Below are 15,508 nucleotides of genomic sequence, written 5' to 3'. Positions count from 1 at the left end.
CTGAATTTGGGTGATGGGGATATTAAGGAAGATTTCAGAAAGGTTGTCACAATTTATCTTGGCTAATTTAGAAACTTCTTCAATTATAACCCAGTGGTGGCTCAATTTTCTAGATTTTCCGAGACTCTACCTCAATTATGATTCTAGGATAAACACACGTTCATTCATTCATCCATCCATTTACGCATTCATCATCTTAGTATCCATCTATCCATCCACCAATCTATGAAGTTCATCAATGGCATTTCATCAATTTAGTATCAGTCCATCCATAACTTTCATTCATCTATTATCAATCATTCATTCACCATCCAGCCACCATATATCTTCACTCGGTCATCCATCCCTCTAAAATCAGTGATCCATCCATCACCAATACGCTAGTTATCATCCACCTATCTGCTTATCCATCCAATACTCCCGTACTACATGGATTGACCAACTCCCTCCATTCATCCACGTATCCATCCATCCTTCCATCCATCTGTCCACCCATCCAACTGTTCTAAATGTATGTGTGGGTAACAGGAAGGTTGATGCAGACATGGATTGGATACAGTCCCTGCTCACAAGGAAAAATTGAAGGTAAATGTACTCATATACGTCGTGGGTTAAGTTTGTTGGGAGTACAGAGAAGGGAAGCATTCATGATAGTCACAAGGATACTTCACAGAAAAGATGATATTTGAGGATTGATGGATGGCTATGGCAGTGGATCATCACTGGGAAGCTACAGCAGGACAGAGACCTAGAGAACACAACATCTAGAGCATATGACAACTATTCTCTTTGTTGGGGGAGGGTGTGAATGTGAGCCAAGGGCCTGAGCCCCTGGACTCTCTGTCTGGACCCTGGTCTCCTGAAGATACTCCTGGACCCTCAGGGACAGGCCATTAGCACAGGACTCCGCTCTATTTCCATGGGTTGAAGCCAGTGCAGCCTTGGGGCTTGGATCCTGGTTTCTCAGGCTCAAATAAGGTGACCAATGTGTTCAAACAATTAAAAGGCAAATTTTTTCTGATGCCTGGTAGGCAAAGATTTCAATAATTCTTCATGCAGCACAAGAGAACCCAGCCTTTAAGGAGAGAGTTGGTGACTTTTGGACAACCCAAAAAAACTAAGAGCACATGCTATGTTTCTGAAATTTTCTGAGATCATATGAAAGTGTTTCCATGATTATCCACTTTTCCCAATTCAAACACACACACACACACACACACACACACACACACACACACACACACACCCTTACCTGGCTAGCAGGGCTACAACCCATAACGGTGGGACCCTTACTGATTATTTGCTGCATACGATCACACCTATTAACTCTAGTGCAACATTACAATCAGTGCAATCTTAGTGAACACAGAAGAAACTAGTGTGGGATGAATTTCTGTGAGATTGAATGAGTCAGGTCTTTCTAATGCAAGATGAGAAGTCTCATCTCAAAGTGCCTAAAGCAGACAAAGGATTGTGTTGTTACAGAATTTTCAAGTAACTAACTCAAAACTAAACTACATTTCAGGAGTAGATGGCTTCAGGGATGGCTGAATCCAGATGCACTTATGATATTATTAAGAATCTGTCTCTATCCCTCAGCTTTTTACCTCTCAGTGTTGGCTTCGCCCTTAGGCAGGTTAGTCCCCTGGGGAGGTTAAAGACAACAACAGCACTCTAGACTTACATTCTTTCCACTTAGAAACCCTCTTTCCCAATAATTCCAGCTAAAGTTTTGGGGTAAACTCTATTAGACCGACAAGGGCATGTGCTCATCTCTGTGGTCAGGGAGATGGCATACCACAGGTTACATACAGATGCCTGGCTTCATGGACAGAGAGTGCGGAAGAGGCAAGTCCTTCAAAATAAAATTAGGGTGTTGTTTCCTGGGAGAATATGAAGCGGAAATGGATGGAATGCGGGACAGGCACAACCACAGACATCATCTCCAGGCCTCCCCTCCCCGTCCTACACCCACACCCTGTGCTTGCGCCCATGGGAGCCAGTGTCTAGCTTTACTCCAAGGAAGCTCCTCACCCACATCCTCTGCCTTTGTCTTCACAGAAATTTTTCACTCTTGATTTACTTGGAGACCCCAGAGAGGTAAGGTCCTTTGGTTTCTTGGTTACAGGTTTTGAGTCTTGACATCTTAGCTCCAGTTAAATGTGAATGGAAAAATTCTCCCTGTGGACTCAGAGTAACTCCTTGTGTTCATATTGCTGAGGCCCAGAGAGGGGAGGTGACTTCCCTGGATAACACAGCCAGGAGGACCAGATGTAGGACTGGAACCCGTGCCCCGGACTCCCAGTCCAGTGCTCCCAGTCATCAACACTGTGTCACTTGGACCCAGCCTACCTTCTTCTTGTTTACATTTCCTGTTCCCAAAAATGCCCCCAAGGGAGAAGGCTTGACTAGAAACTTCCAATATGTTGAGGTAGAGATTATTAGATAAGGGATTTCTTCAGGAGCTTTCATTGAGGAGCCCAGATCTTCTCCTGTAGGCTGCAAGGTGGGTTGGCTGTACAAGCTGCACTGTCTACAGCGCTGTCAGGAAGGGAGCCCAGAATCTCAGTCCTGAGGATACCTCCCTCCTCCCAGCCGCATTTCTCCAATGGCATCCTCCCCATTTCTGTCCTCCTCCCCTCCTACATTCCAAGGCATTGCCAGGTTCCAATGGCATTACCTCTGTAATGTCTCACAATCCTGTCCTTTCTGCTCTCTCCCTGGGGATAGTAGCAATTACCTTAAAAGGTGTTGTGAGGATTAAATGAGATCCATTCAATCATTCAGCAAAGATTTAATTAGCACTTACTATGGGTCAGGACCTGATTCAGAAGCTAGGGATATAGCAGTGAAACAGGCAAAACAGACACAATCTCTGTCCTCCTGGAGTGAGGGAAGAGTCAATAAACAAGCTAAACAGATGAAATCCATGCAGATTTATGGTGCTGGCCTCTTGCTTAGACAGGCAGAGACAGGGAGGCAAGCATTTCCTCAAGAGGGGAAGCGCAGATACTATGATCCCTCTTCCCCAGAGCCACCCCTTCCTGCCCACTGTGGTTGATGGAGTGGTACTGCAAAAGATGCCTGAAGAGATCCTGGCTGAAAAGACATTTCACACTGTTCCCTACATCGTCGGAATCAACAAGCAAGAGTTTGGCTGGTTTCTTCCAACGGTGAGGATGTGCTGGAATCAGACTCACCTCCCCTGCCCCTCACATCACCTCTCTGATCTCGGGTCTCAGTAGCTCCTCCTTCTCTAGACACCCATTGGGGTCCAGAGCAACTGACCCCTTCACGAAAGTAGATATTTCCCTAGAAACCTTCTCAGCGATGGCCCAGTTGTCACCTGGGTGTGGGGCCCCGGACGGTCCTCTCCCCAAACACTCTCTGATTGTCTCCCAATCCAAGAATCCTGAAATGTCGATGCAGGGGGGTCTGTAGAGACAATCACTGGGCAAATAAGAGAACCGAGGCCTGGACAGGGGAAGGAGCTCAGGAGTTAAGGAGAATGAGCCCTGGGATCCTGCAGCCTCTCCTCTTGGGCTTGGTGCTTTCATAGATTCTCCATACATCCCACACATGCTCCTAGTCATCTAAGTGGAAAGATTCAGAGGAGCTTGCTTCCTCTGGAGTTAACATTGACTGCTAAAATCTAGGAAGGGCTTCCCCTTCTGCCAAAGATAGACAAAGCCGACACTAGTTGAAGTGGTGAGGACAGGTTTTATTCAGTTAACCACTGCAGTAGGGAAAAGAGTCTATGGTGAACTGAGCTCAAGTCCCTGAAACAGAAGCCTGGAGCCTATTTAAAGGCTGGCTGTGCTCAGGGAAAGGCTGCGGGGTGGGAGGGGGGTTTGTCCATGTGACTGTTCCACCTGGATTTGTTAATTGGTGCCTATCCAGAGGAGAAACAAACTCTCCTGTCTCATGACAGGAGGCAGTTGTATAAATTGAAGCAAAGTTCCCAAAGAAGTTAGGTCTTTATCCTCCCACAGGGACTGAGAGAGAACAAGATTCATCCCCTGACGGTTTGCATTTCAAAGGGATGACTCTCAGGTCCTTGAGGAAACAGTTTAGGATGTAGATTTACATCTCAAAGGGCAGAGAAAGGATTTGTAGTTACAAGATTTCTAAAGGAACTGCTCTAAGAAGATGTTCAGGAATCCATCAACCTATCACCAGGTTTTGGCTGGAACAAACAGTAAATTCTCCTGACAGCAGGGAGCTTTCTCAGGCAGGCATTTTAAGAGAAGCTGGGTCATCCTAGGGACAGGGCCTTAAACTGATAGAAGCCTTGTCAGAGTTTGGTCAAGTCCCTTCGTCCAGAGGTTTGGATGGAGCTGTTACGTGCATAGCTCTGCAGTTCTCACTTCAGAACCATTTGAGGTTATTCTGAAGGACCAGAGCCATATGGCAGGATTTGGGCCTTCCTCAGTCAGCTGAGACTGGGAGGGCATTTGTGAGTCTGTGTCCTCTACTCAGAGCCCTCTACTTCAACTCTAGCCTGGCTTAAATCCTTCCTCACTGTCTTGATGACCATTGTGGGGACTCTAGCCTGAAATATATATACACATACATACTGCAAAGGACTGGGACAGCTTGTCTTAACATTTACTTTATCCTCTTTGCACTCCTTGAGTTTCTGGATATAATAAGTCCATTTGATTCATTGAGTTTGCCCAACTCATCAAAGACCCATGCCCGTCAAGCCATGACAAGGTTACCCTCAGCCTGCATTGGTTTAGTCAGTTGGTCAGTTTTGTTCTTCTGCTAATTCCAAATGATTCACAATTGTTTAACCATTGTTTTAACAGATGATGGGCTACCCACTCTCTGAAGGCAAGCTGGACCAGAAGACGGCTACGTCACTCTTGTGGAAGTCCCACCCCATCCTTGTAAGAGTCTAGGGAATCACAGAAACTGAGAGAGACCCAAAGAGGGGAGGGGCTTGCCCAAAATCACAAAGCAACTAAATGCAGAATGAGGACTGGTGCTGGAGGGTTCTGCCCCCATTTTTCTTCCTTTTTCATCAGCTACCCTAGGGTGGTGGGTGGTTGCACAGGAATCAAGAGGTTCACCATTAACACAAGAAGAGAAGCCGTGTCAATCACCAGGGGTGGTGGTCACTTTCACTCTTGATCCATTTCAGAACATCCCTGAGGAACTGACTCCAGCAGCTACTGAGAAGTATTTAGGAGGGACCGATGACCCTGTCAAAATGAAAGACCTCTTCCTGGACTTGATCGGAGATGCGATGTTTTGTGTCCCATCTGTGACTGTGGCCCATCTCCACAGAAGTGAGTCCCAGAGGTTGGGCAGGAAAGGGACACTGATCCCACCAGCTTTGCTGTCTATCCTGCCCACCCCTCAGCATAGGCAGATGTGTGGAGACTGCTGAGAGTCTAGCCTCCAAGGCTGATTCCATATGGCTTAGGGTGGGATGTCGTCCTATGTTAGTTTCTGCCAGAAGCTGACTCTGGGAAAAGGTCCTGAATGCAAGTGGTTTATTTGAGAGGTGATCCCAGGAAACACCAGTAGAGGAGTGCAGAAGTGACACAGGAAGGAGAAGGAAGCCAATCTATGCTGCAGTGGCAAGCTAGTATCCACTGTGGATACTGTAGCTGGGGAGATCTGGGAAAACTACGGAAGATATGCCTCAGGCTTATCCCAAGTGAGCAGCATGGGAGCTGGGGTATTTATCCTCCAACTCCCACTAGTCATTGGTTGAAGGCTGTTCCCAAGGGGTTGTTAATTCTCTGGTGCTTTGACCTGCTATACACATGGACAGAGTGGTCTATGATGGCCAAAGACCTCAGGCAAAGAGCTACGGATGCCAGAGATGGAAGTCATGCCCAGAAGTAGGGCCTGTGGCAAGGCACCCACAGCATCTGCTACAGTGACTCCTCAACTGAAGTTTTTGTGGCCTGTGGGGCTAGAGAGTACATCTTGGAAGACATTTCTGGGAAGGCTTCCAAGATCAGAGCTAGCTTCAAACTAATTTGTTAACTGGGGAAGCTGTGGTACAGTGAAGCAAAACACAGGATCAGAAGGGTTGCCAGAGACCAAGGGAAACAAAAGGAGTGAGCAGTGAGAGGTGAGAAGACAGGTGGTCTGGAGAATCTCAGTATCTCTAGATGACTTTTGTCCATCCCAGTGTGTGCTGGGTCTACTACAGGGCCTTCCAACATTGACCTGAGGTGTGTAGGTGGGGTGTGACTTCAGGGGTGGATGAGTTCACCTAGAGAGGAGGTGTCCCTTCTGGCTGTCTTTTTGAGGTCCTCATAGGACACTTCCTTTTCTAGGAGCCCTCCTTCACCTAGTCTGCAAGCCAGGAAATGGTTCTCTGGTCCAGACATCTCTTTCTAACCATGCTGGAAGGGTTATAAATTCGGGATGTTATAAGAATGATAAAAAGTATCTACAGCTGACCTACTATATGCCAAAGCACTCAGGACAGTAAAGTACAGGTGCTGGTTACCACGTCCTCCTCCAGAGTGTCCTGATGAAACTCTTCAGCCAGGGGCCACCTGGGGTCAAATGTATTCTTTCATAAACTTGGTCTTTCCCCTTTCTATGTGTCTGATTTGTGGTATCCCTGGCTGCATCATCCTCCTGTCCAGCCATACTGGACTTGTGTGTTTTTTATCTGATCTCTCATGACTTGAGTTCAAGGTCTTTTGACAGGACTACACAGATTTTATCAAGGTTATTCTTTCATTCATATTTTTCTCACTCACTTTTTGAGAAAAAAGAACTTTTCTGAATATAAAATTACTGTATAATAATATATAATAATATCTTATAGTGGTAGAAAGTTTTGAAATCTGGGAACACATACAGAAGAAACCAGACATTGCTCATAACTCCTTCACCTACAAGTATTTGCTATAAATTTTTGATATATTTTCTTCTAATAATATTTCCAAATCTTACATATAATTTAAAAATTAATTTATTGCTCATAGAACACTATATTGCAGGCATTTCCTCAATGTCAATAAAAACTCATCAAAAACATCCATTATTTCATGCAATGATGCATTAAAGTTTTCTTATTCCTGTTTTATTGGATATTTAGTGTGGCTGCTCATATTTTATTGGTGCAAAAACATTATGGTCAGTCTTATTTGCACAAATCTTTAATCTAGTCTCTAATAAATTTCTTAGGATTGGTTTTTAGAAATGAAATTACTAGGATGGGAAGTAGGAGTATTTTAAGTTCTTGATACTGCTTGTGAAATTGGTTTCCAGTGTTTAAGAGTGTGGATTCCTTAATTCTCCCACTTGGGATACTCAGATTAAAAAATAAAAATAATGCTGCCAATTTCATAAGCCCTTCCTCACCTAAAAAGAAAATCACATTTTCAATTTGTGTATTTTTGATTACTATTGTTCTCCTTCCCTCTCCTTCTCTTGTTGTTCCTAATTGTCATTATCCAAATCTGTGCCCTACTTTCTTTTGAAGACTTGTGTTGTGATTGTAGGAATTTTATAAATCTCAATAGTTTTAGGCAGAATGTTAAAAAAAAAAAAAAGAAGAGGAAGGGTATCTTTTGGGCAGCACCTTGCCAAAAATAAGTTCTCTAGCTTACAAAAAAAGGTCTTTCCTGTGTGGTTGGCTTCTGAGTTCCTTTCCAAAACTTCTCAGTGGCAGATGTAAAGTTAAACCCTCTCCTTTCAGTGAGTTCTGCTTGAGCTTGCAGGAGGATTAACAAGTGGATTACAGAACCACAGAGCATTGCTTATTCAAAACAACTCCCCTTGCTAAACCAAGGGTGCAATGATGGGAATGAGGGAGGTAATTAAATGAATTATTCTACATCCTCATGCCAGGATGGAACATATTGTTAAACCATTTTGTGGATGGATATTCTATGATGTGAAGAAATGATTGTAATCATAACATATACAATGTTGTCCCAATTTTATAAATATAAAAGGAATATATGATAAATTATTAACTGAGGTCTTTCTAAGTGGTGGATTTTAAGTGATCTTTGAGGTCATTTCTCTTTTTTCTTCATTTTTCCAAATTTGTTACTGTACCCAAGGGGTGAAAAAGTTGTAACATTTCTCCGCCAGCTGACTTGAGGCCTGACCCTTCCCCCGTTGGAGTCACTCACTGTGGGCCTCATGATCCACACAAAGTGCCCATCTCCATGGCCGGGTTGCCCATGAGTTATCCATGAAGGAGCAGGGATGGCAGCTCCGGGGAAGCATCAGCAGGAAAGCTAACATCTCTGGGGCTTGGAGGGAGGAGGTGAGAGAGGAGGCAGGGGGAGGAGGAGAGAGGCAGGAGAGAGGCAACTTTCTTCTTCCTCAACCCTTCTTCTCTGTTCATCACCTCAACACTCCCCAGGCCAAGCACGAGGCAAGACATGTGAGGTGACAGGGAAATAGGAAATGCTGAGTTTGTGGTTTCCTGAGACAGAAGAGACAGATTGTCCCCCCTCTGCATATGTTTGTATTTAAATATCTGCACTTTTAGGCCAGCAGCTTGGATTTGCTTCACTCTTCTCAGAATAGTGAGAAAAACACTGGAAACACTCAAAACTGGGCAGAATTGAAGACACAGAGTGAGCTGCAGACATTCTCCAAGGGAATGAAAACTAGCCTATTATCAATGAAATACAGTGGTGTAAACTGTATGTATGTAGATGTACTTGAGTGTGAATGCATCAGTAGGCAAAAAAGTTCATGTGAATTGATCCAATGCCCCCAAAATGATAGTTATTTTGAATGGATTTACCGAAGGTTTCAAAATTCATTCATTCATCCATTCAATCTTCATTCATTCATTCAACAAACACTTGGCTCAAATCCAAGTCCACCTCCACCAGCTATGTGCCCTTAAGCAAGTCATGGAACTTTTCTGAAACACTATTTCTCTATTATACTGATAACTAGAGGTTTCCCACAAAGCCACACGGTGTCCAGCACACAGTTGGCACTCACAATGGCAGCTGTTATTAATATTGTTGTTGTTGTGTACTCAGGCTCCAGGTTTGCCACCAATTCCCTGAGTGCTCAAGGCCCCTGGAGACCTTGATAACATCCAGGTGTGTGTGAGGTAAAATGAACTGTGCATGAATCCATGTCTTCTCAGATGCCGGAGCCCCCACCTATGTGTATGAGTTTCAGTATCGCCCAAGCTTCTCATCAGACATGAGACCCAAGACGGTGATAGGAGACCACGGGGATGAGATCTTCTCAGTCTTCGGGGCACCATTTTTAAAAGGTGATGGCCCTTTGGTGTCTACAAACTCGGGATTAGGAAATTTGGGTTCAGTTCTCAGTCTGGTAGCTTTGGGCAAGTTCCTCCATCTCTCCAGGTCTTAGTGTCCCAAATTCACCATAACAGGGTTGAACTACAAATGTTCCCACCTTTCTATTGCTCTAAGATGTATGATAGAGAATGTGTATCCATGTGCCCTCATTCATGGTCACTACAAGGATCCATACCCGGGCATCAATATGACAGGTAATGGGTCACCTGCAGGGCCCTGCTCCAGGGCTAGGATGCCACCGTCTACTTCCCACTCACAAGAGCATATCAGAATGTGAGTGAGAGTAACGTTAAAGTGGGTGTTGACCCTGAATCAGGGCTAATTTGTGTCTGTCTATCTATCCAACCATCTATCTATCTATCTAAAACTCATATCTTATTAAATTTAATATATTTAGAAATATGACATTAAAAAAATAACTTTCACAAATGTCTTCAATTCCTTAAGTAAATGCAATTAAAGACAACTCATGTGTGACCCACCTCAAGGCATTTCCTGGTTGGTGACTCCTTACAGCCATTGCAGCTCTGTTATTTTTCAGATTCTATGTATATGTGGGTAGATGGAAGATACTGAGAAAAGACGCAAAGGAGAGCAGTCCTGGGAAGTGAGGTCACTGTAGTGGAAACCCTGAGGTGTGGCATTGCCACCCTGAAGGGGAGAGAGGCGGGGCTGGTGGACACAGAAGACAAAGGCAGCTCACTCAGGGACTGACTGCAGCCCTTCACTGTGTCCTTGATCAGTAACTCTTCAGCTTAAAATGCACATAAATTGCCCAGGATCTTATTAAAATGCAACTTATGACTCAGTAGATCTGGAGAAAGGGCTCAGATTATGAATTTCTACCAAGCTCTGAAGTGGTGGTGCTGCTGCAGGTCCATGACCCACACTTTGAATTGCAAAGGCTTTTTGTCTTCTTCCCCACAGAGGGTGCCTCGGAAGAGGAGATTGAACTCAGCAAGATGGTGATGAAATTCTGGGCCAACTTTGCACGGAATGGGTGAGACTGGTGGAAAAGATGGAGCAGGGTTGGTTGGGAAGGGGTAGGGCATATCTATCCGGAAGGGGCAGCTTCTGATGTTTGATGGTCAAACTCTCGGCCCTGTGGCCTCTAATGTGAGAGCTCTCTAAAAATGGACAGGCTGCCCAGGAGATGGTGAGCTCCCTGTCTCTGGAGGCTTATGAGCCTCTTGGAAGAGATGAAGCCAGGGGTTCCTTGAAAATCTCAAAAGGTTGTTGAGAGCACACAGTAGCTTTGGGGAATTTCTATATGATTCTATTCTCAGGAACCCCAATGGGGAGGGACTGCCCCCTTGGCCGATGTACGACCAGAAGGAAGGGTACCTTCAGATTGGCATCACCACCCAGGCAGCCCAGAAGCTGAAAGACAAGGAAGTGGATTTCTGGACAGAGCTCTTGGTCAAGAAGGCAACAGAAGAGCCACCCCAGAAAGACACTGAAATATGAACGGGAAGACCACCTGGCTTCAGAGGCCTGGGAGAACACAGACAGAGGTATTCTACAGAAGATGTTTATGGGCCAAAGAGGCATCTTATTGTGGAGACTTGGGAATTGTCTGGTGGGAGTAGGCAGAGGCCAGTGAGGGAGAATATCTGTATCTGTGGCCTCAATTTTGGGAATAAATGTTTTTTTAGAGACCAAGTTAGTGTCTGTCTTGGGCTGGAGATTAAGCCATCTTCCTTAGAGAGAGGAGGATAAAGAGAGAGGGCACCATCAGCAGGAAGGTGCCTCTGGTGAGTCTGTCTTGGCCTCTGGACAAGCAGAGTCCAGCAGGCTAGGCCCTGGTGGCTGCCAAGGTGGACTATGCATCTGCTCCATGTCTATGGCCCCACAACAACTTCCAACAACAGGATGTGGGGTGGCCAGAGTATGGTGTCCCTCTTTCCATGTGGTGCTAAATGTAGAGGTGGAGGTGGCACAGAGTGAGGATGTACCTGGAGAAGGAGAGGGGGGAGGTGCCATGGTGACCCTGTGGCACTGTTGTGTGGCCCCTACTGACCCTTCCACAGGTCTATAATTCTTTCTTCAATATACACAGTATCCTCCCAGGCCCCTCTCAGTGGATATCTCTTCCAACAACTCATTTGATCCTCTTCTGTAGCCTGGACCACTTCAGGTCCAAGCAGTGACCACCTTGGAGTGAGCTGCTAACCTGTTGCCCTAATACTGCCTCTTTCAGAATCCCTGGGGTGACTTCTCGCTTCTGCTGGGATGTAGAAAGTTCTAAGTAGTGTCACTCCCACTCTAACAGCAAGAAAAAGCTGGATTATCCTCAAAATCATGACTTTTCCTGCACCATTCAAAGAGCTGAGATTGCAGATGAACAATTATCCTGAAATCTCAGGAAGACAGGGACTTTGGAGGAGAGATGGGATGTGAATGCTGACTTACTGTCTGCCTACAGGCAGAAGATGGGGTCACCATAGATGTGAGTAGAATTACTCTAAAAATTCTAATCAAGTGCTAAAGGCCAATTGTGGGCTAGTATGAGAGTACAAGGTCTTCCGGAGCCTCAGACCCATGGGGGAGATTACACAGACTCTTCTCCAAGGACCTCCATCAGGGGATCCTGAGAAAGACAGGGAGCGGATACTAAGACAAGAGAAAGCCTGTCTCAGGGGTACAGGCATGGAGCTCTTCTCAGAGACTTCTCCCTTAAGGAAGGAAAACCCTAAACCACTGGGAAAAGGGCAGCAAACTCACCTCTCTCAGGTCCTGGGGAAAACTTATTGAGGCTGAGGAAAAGGAAAATTTAAAAACAATCTGCCCCTGGGAGAGGGACAGGAGATCATCCTGGGTCCTGGTCATCAGAGGCCTTTTACTCCTGGGGAGGGGCAGAATCACTGAGAAAGCCCACTCTCCACAACCAGGGGACATAGGGTCTGCCTAAGGTTGAGGCTGGACCAAGAAAAGAGAAACCACTCCTGGATACCCCCTAGACTTAGCACACACCAAGTACTGAGCAGCAGAAATCTACCACTGAGGGAGGAGAAAGTGTGGAGAGAGACCCTCTCTGAGGGGCGGGTGCACAGGGCAGGGCTAAAGCTGAGGGTTGAACCGGAACATTGAGGGGAACCTTTCAGCAGCCCTTGCCAAAGCACAAGGTAACCCTAGAAGAATCTGAATCAGGTGGTGCACTGAAGATGACCATAGCCACGATGAAACCCAAGCCCTGCTCAACTCCTGATGAATTAACACAATTCTCCCAACACACAAACATACAATTAGTCTCACAAAAGAAGATGCATGCTCATTTCCAGTCTTAAATAATATTTACTTCAGTTTCTATTCTCCTACATATGCTGTTGAGGAGGACTCTAGATTCTTCATCCAAAACTACAAACACACTAAAAAGCAAGAAAAAAAATTCCCACTAACAAAAGAAAAAGCAGTCAACAGATCCACATTCAGGTGTTAGAACATACAAACTAGCAATCTACAATAATTATATGGAAAACATAAATGAACAGATGGGTAGCATCCCTGGAGAGATAAAAACTATTTAACAAAGAGCAAATGGAAATGTTAGAAACTTTTCAAACATAAAACAAAGATGAAGAATACCTTCCATGGGTTTATCAGTACACTTGACATGGCTGAGGAAAGAATGAGGGAACGTGAAGAGAGGTCAATATAAGTTACCCATTTAAATAAAAAAATCAAGAAAGAGAGTGAAAAAAAAACCAGGACAGAGGATCTAAGAGATGTGGGACAATATGTCATGGTCCAACATACGTGTAAGTAGAATCCCAGAAGGAAAGAAGCAGCAGAAAAGATATTTGAAAACATAATGGCTGAGAAGTTACCAAAAATAATGAAAGACATCAAAGCAAAGATCCAGGAAGATCAGTAAACTCCAAGCAGGATTAAACAACAGCATACACATCTAGAAGCATAATGAGAAAATATTGAGGGCAACCAGAGGAAAAAGGTATTATATCCAGAGAAACAAAGAAAAGAAAAATAGCAGATTTCTTATTGGTAACTATGCAAACCAGCAAATAATGGAGTGGCTTCTTTAAATAGCACTGCAAGAAAAAACTTTCAACCCAGATTTCTGTATCAAGTGAAAATATTTTTCAAAAATAAGGGAGGGAAAATAGACTTGAGAAAAACAACAGAGAGATTTTATAAGCGTACCCATGCTACAAGAAATGTTAAAGGAAGTTGTTCATGCAGAAGAAATATGCTAGGAAACAAAAACTTGTCAGAAAAACAAATGAAGATCAAAGAAGTGAAAACGTACAGAAATCTTTAAAATATAGGGAAATTAAAATTTCTTTTTGTTCTTTTTAATCACTGTCTAAAGCAAACATAGCACTGATGAACTGTGGGTTTAGAGCGTATGTAAAAGCAAAACACACGGCAAAAATAGCATAAAAGATAGGAAGAGAGAAGTTAAAGTTCACTCTTGTGAAGTTCTTACCCTTCACGTGAAGTGGTATTAGGTTATTTGAAGGTAGAATGTGATTAATCAGAGATGTGCATTGTATACTAGGGCCACTACAAATGATTTCTCAAAAGAGATATGAATAATGACCCAATAGTGGAGACAACATGGAATCATAAAAGATACTCAATCCAAAAGCAAGCAAAGAGGAAAAAAGCAACACAGGAGACGTGAACAAATAGAAAAGAACTACCAAGATGATAGATTGTGATCCAAACCACATCTGTAATTATGTTAACTGAAAGTGTTTTAAACACACTAATTAAAAGACAAACATTGCCGGATTAGACAAAAAAAATAAGCGCGACCCAACTGAATCCTCTGTAAAGAGGAGTCTGACTCCATTTTTCCAGTGGAGAAAAGCCTCATCCCTCCGTCTCCCCTGTCTCCCCACGTGTGGACAAGCTGATGAGAAAGCCCGGATGCTTCCTCCTCTGTTGCAGGCAGGAGACTCAAACCATGGAACATCCTGCCCATGTGGGAATTCTCACCACAGGCCCAGGCCCTAACCACAGTAAATCCCAAACCTGTCTCCTTCCTTGCTCTGTGGAGCCATTTCAGAACCTCTTGAGAGGTCACCCTGCTCTCCCCAGAGACCTCAACTAATAAGTGATAAAACTTCTCATGCTTTCTTGGTGTGTGTGTAGCATCACCAGTCTCAACATATTATCCAAACTTTGAGGGGGAGGAGGCCTCCTGTATTTGCAGGGTGATTCATAACATGCTATCCACAAGAAACACATTTTAAATATAAAGAAACAGATAAGTTAAAAGGAAAAGGAAGGAAAAAGATATACCATACAAATACTAATCAAAAGAAAGTTGGAGTGACTATATTAATATTAGATGAAGGAATATTACAGGAAAAATAAAGGAGGGGCATCACATAATGACAAAGGGTTCAATACACAAGAAGACATAACAATCCTCAATGTGTCTGCACCTAATAACAGAATCACAGAGGCCCAGCATATGTCTTGGGTTTGATCCTCCTGAGAGCAGACCCTGAGACTAGGATTTGAGTGCAGTAGTTTGTTTGGGAGGTCAGTGACCCCAGGAAGTGCTGGGACAGCTCCTCCAGAAGAGTGAGAAAGTGGGATATTTACACGCCATCTCCCAGCTGTCAATCATCAAGGGATTCTCCTTCTCAGCACCAAGACCTGGTCCATGGAGAAAGCCCTCAGGAAGAGTCACAGGTGCCTGTGGAGGGAAGCCACCAGGGTTATGGGATCAGTGAGTTTACAGTGGGTATGAGCAGTGCATCAATAGTGTCCACTACCACATTTAAGTTAGAAGGGCTCCAGGGAAGACACATGACCACCCCTATATATGGACAAATGGAGGGGAAGGAACTGCCTCAAAGTCACACAGACAACATTGACAAAACTACTGGAGCCACGCTGAGACCACTTTGCCCCTAAGCTGGGGTCTTTCAACTTCACTGCCTGGCCACCCCAGATTCACCTCCTCCACTCAGCGCTGGCTCTTTTCCTCTTGAGCACACTCTCTATTCCTTGTCCTTCTGCATCTGCCAGCAGCTGCTCCCCCTCCCCACAGCTCCAGGGTTTGCAACCTCAGGAGCTTCCCTGGTGTAATCTGAAACAGGCCCCTGTACATGGAGGGCAAGGAGAGACCGAAGAAAGAGACAGATCACTCCAGATTGGCAGGCGGCAGTTTTAATAAGCAAGGGAACTTACTTATAAGGCTTGTCTTGGGTGGCTGCAATGTGCGTATATCCCATACCCACCCACCA

The 15,508-nt window shown here is 44.6% G+C and overlaps 1 pseudogene; it reads left to right on the top strand.

The window, feature by feature from the left end:
* Window positions 1-10,751, top strand: part of LOC131396002 (liver carboxylesterase-like) — a 33,808-nt pseudogene extending 23,057 nt beyond the window's left edge.
* The last annotated feature ends 4,757 nt before the right edge of the window (window positions 10,752-15,508 follow it).

This window comes from Diceros bicornis, chromosome 32 (genome assembly GCF_020826845.1).
Source record: "Diceros bicornis minor isolate mBicDic1 chromosome 32, mDicBic1.mat.cur, whole genome shotgun sequence".
NCBI classification, from domain to species: Eukaryota; Metazoa; Chordata; class Mammalia; order Perissodactyla; family Rhinocerotidae; genus Diceros; species Diceros bicornis.
The sequence above is the reverse complement of the archived record's forward strand: the minus strand, read 5'-3'. Positions and strand labels throughout refer to the sequence as shown.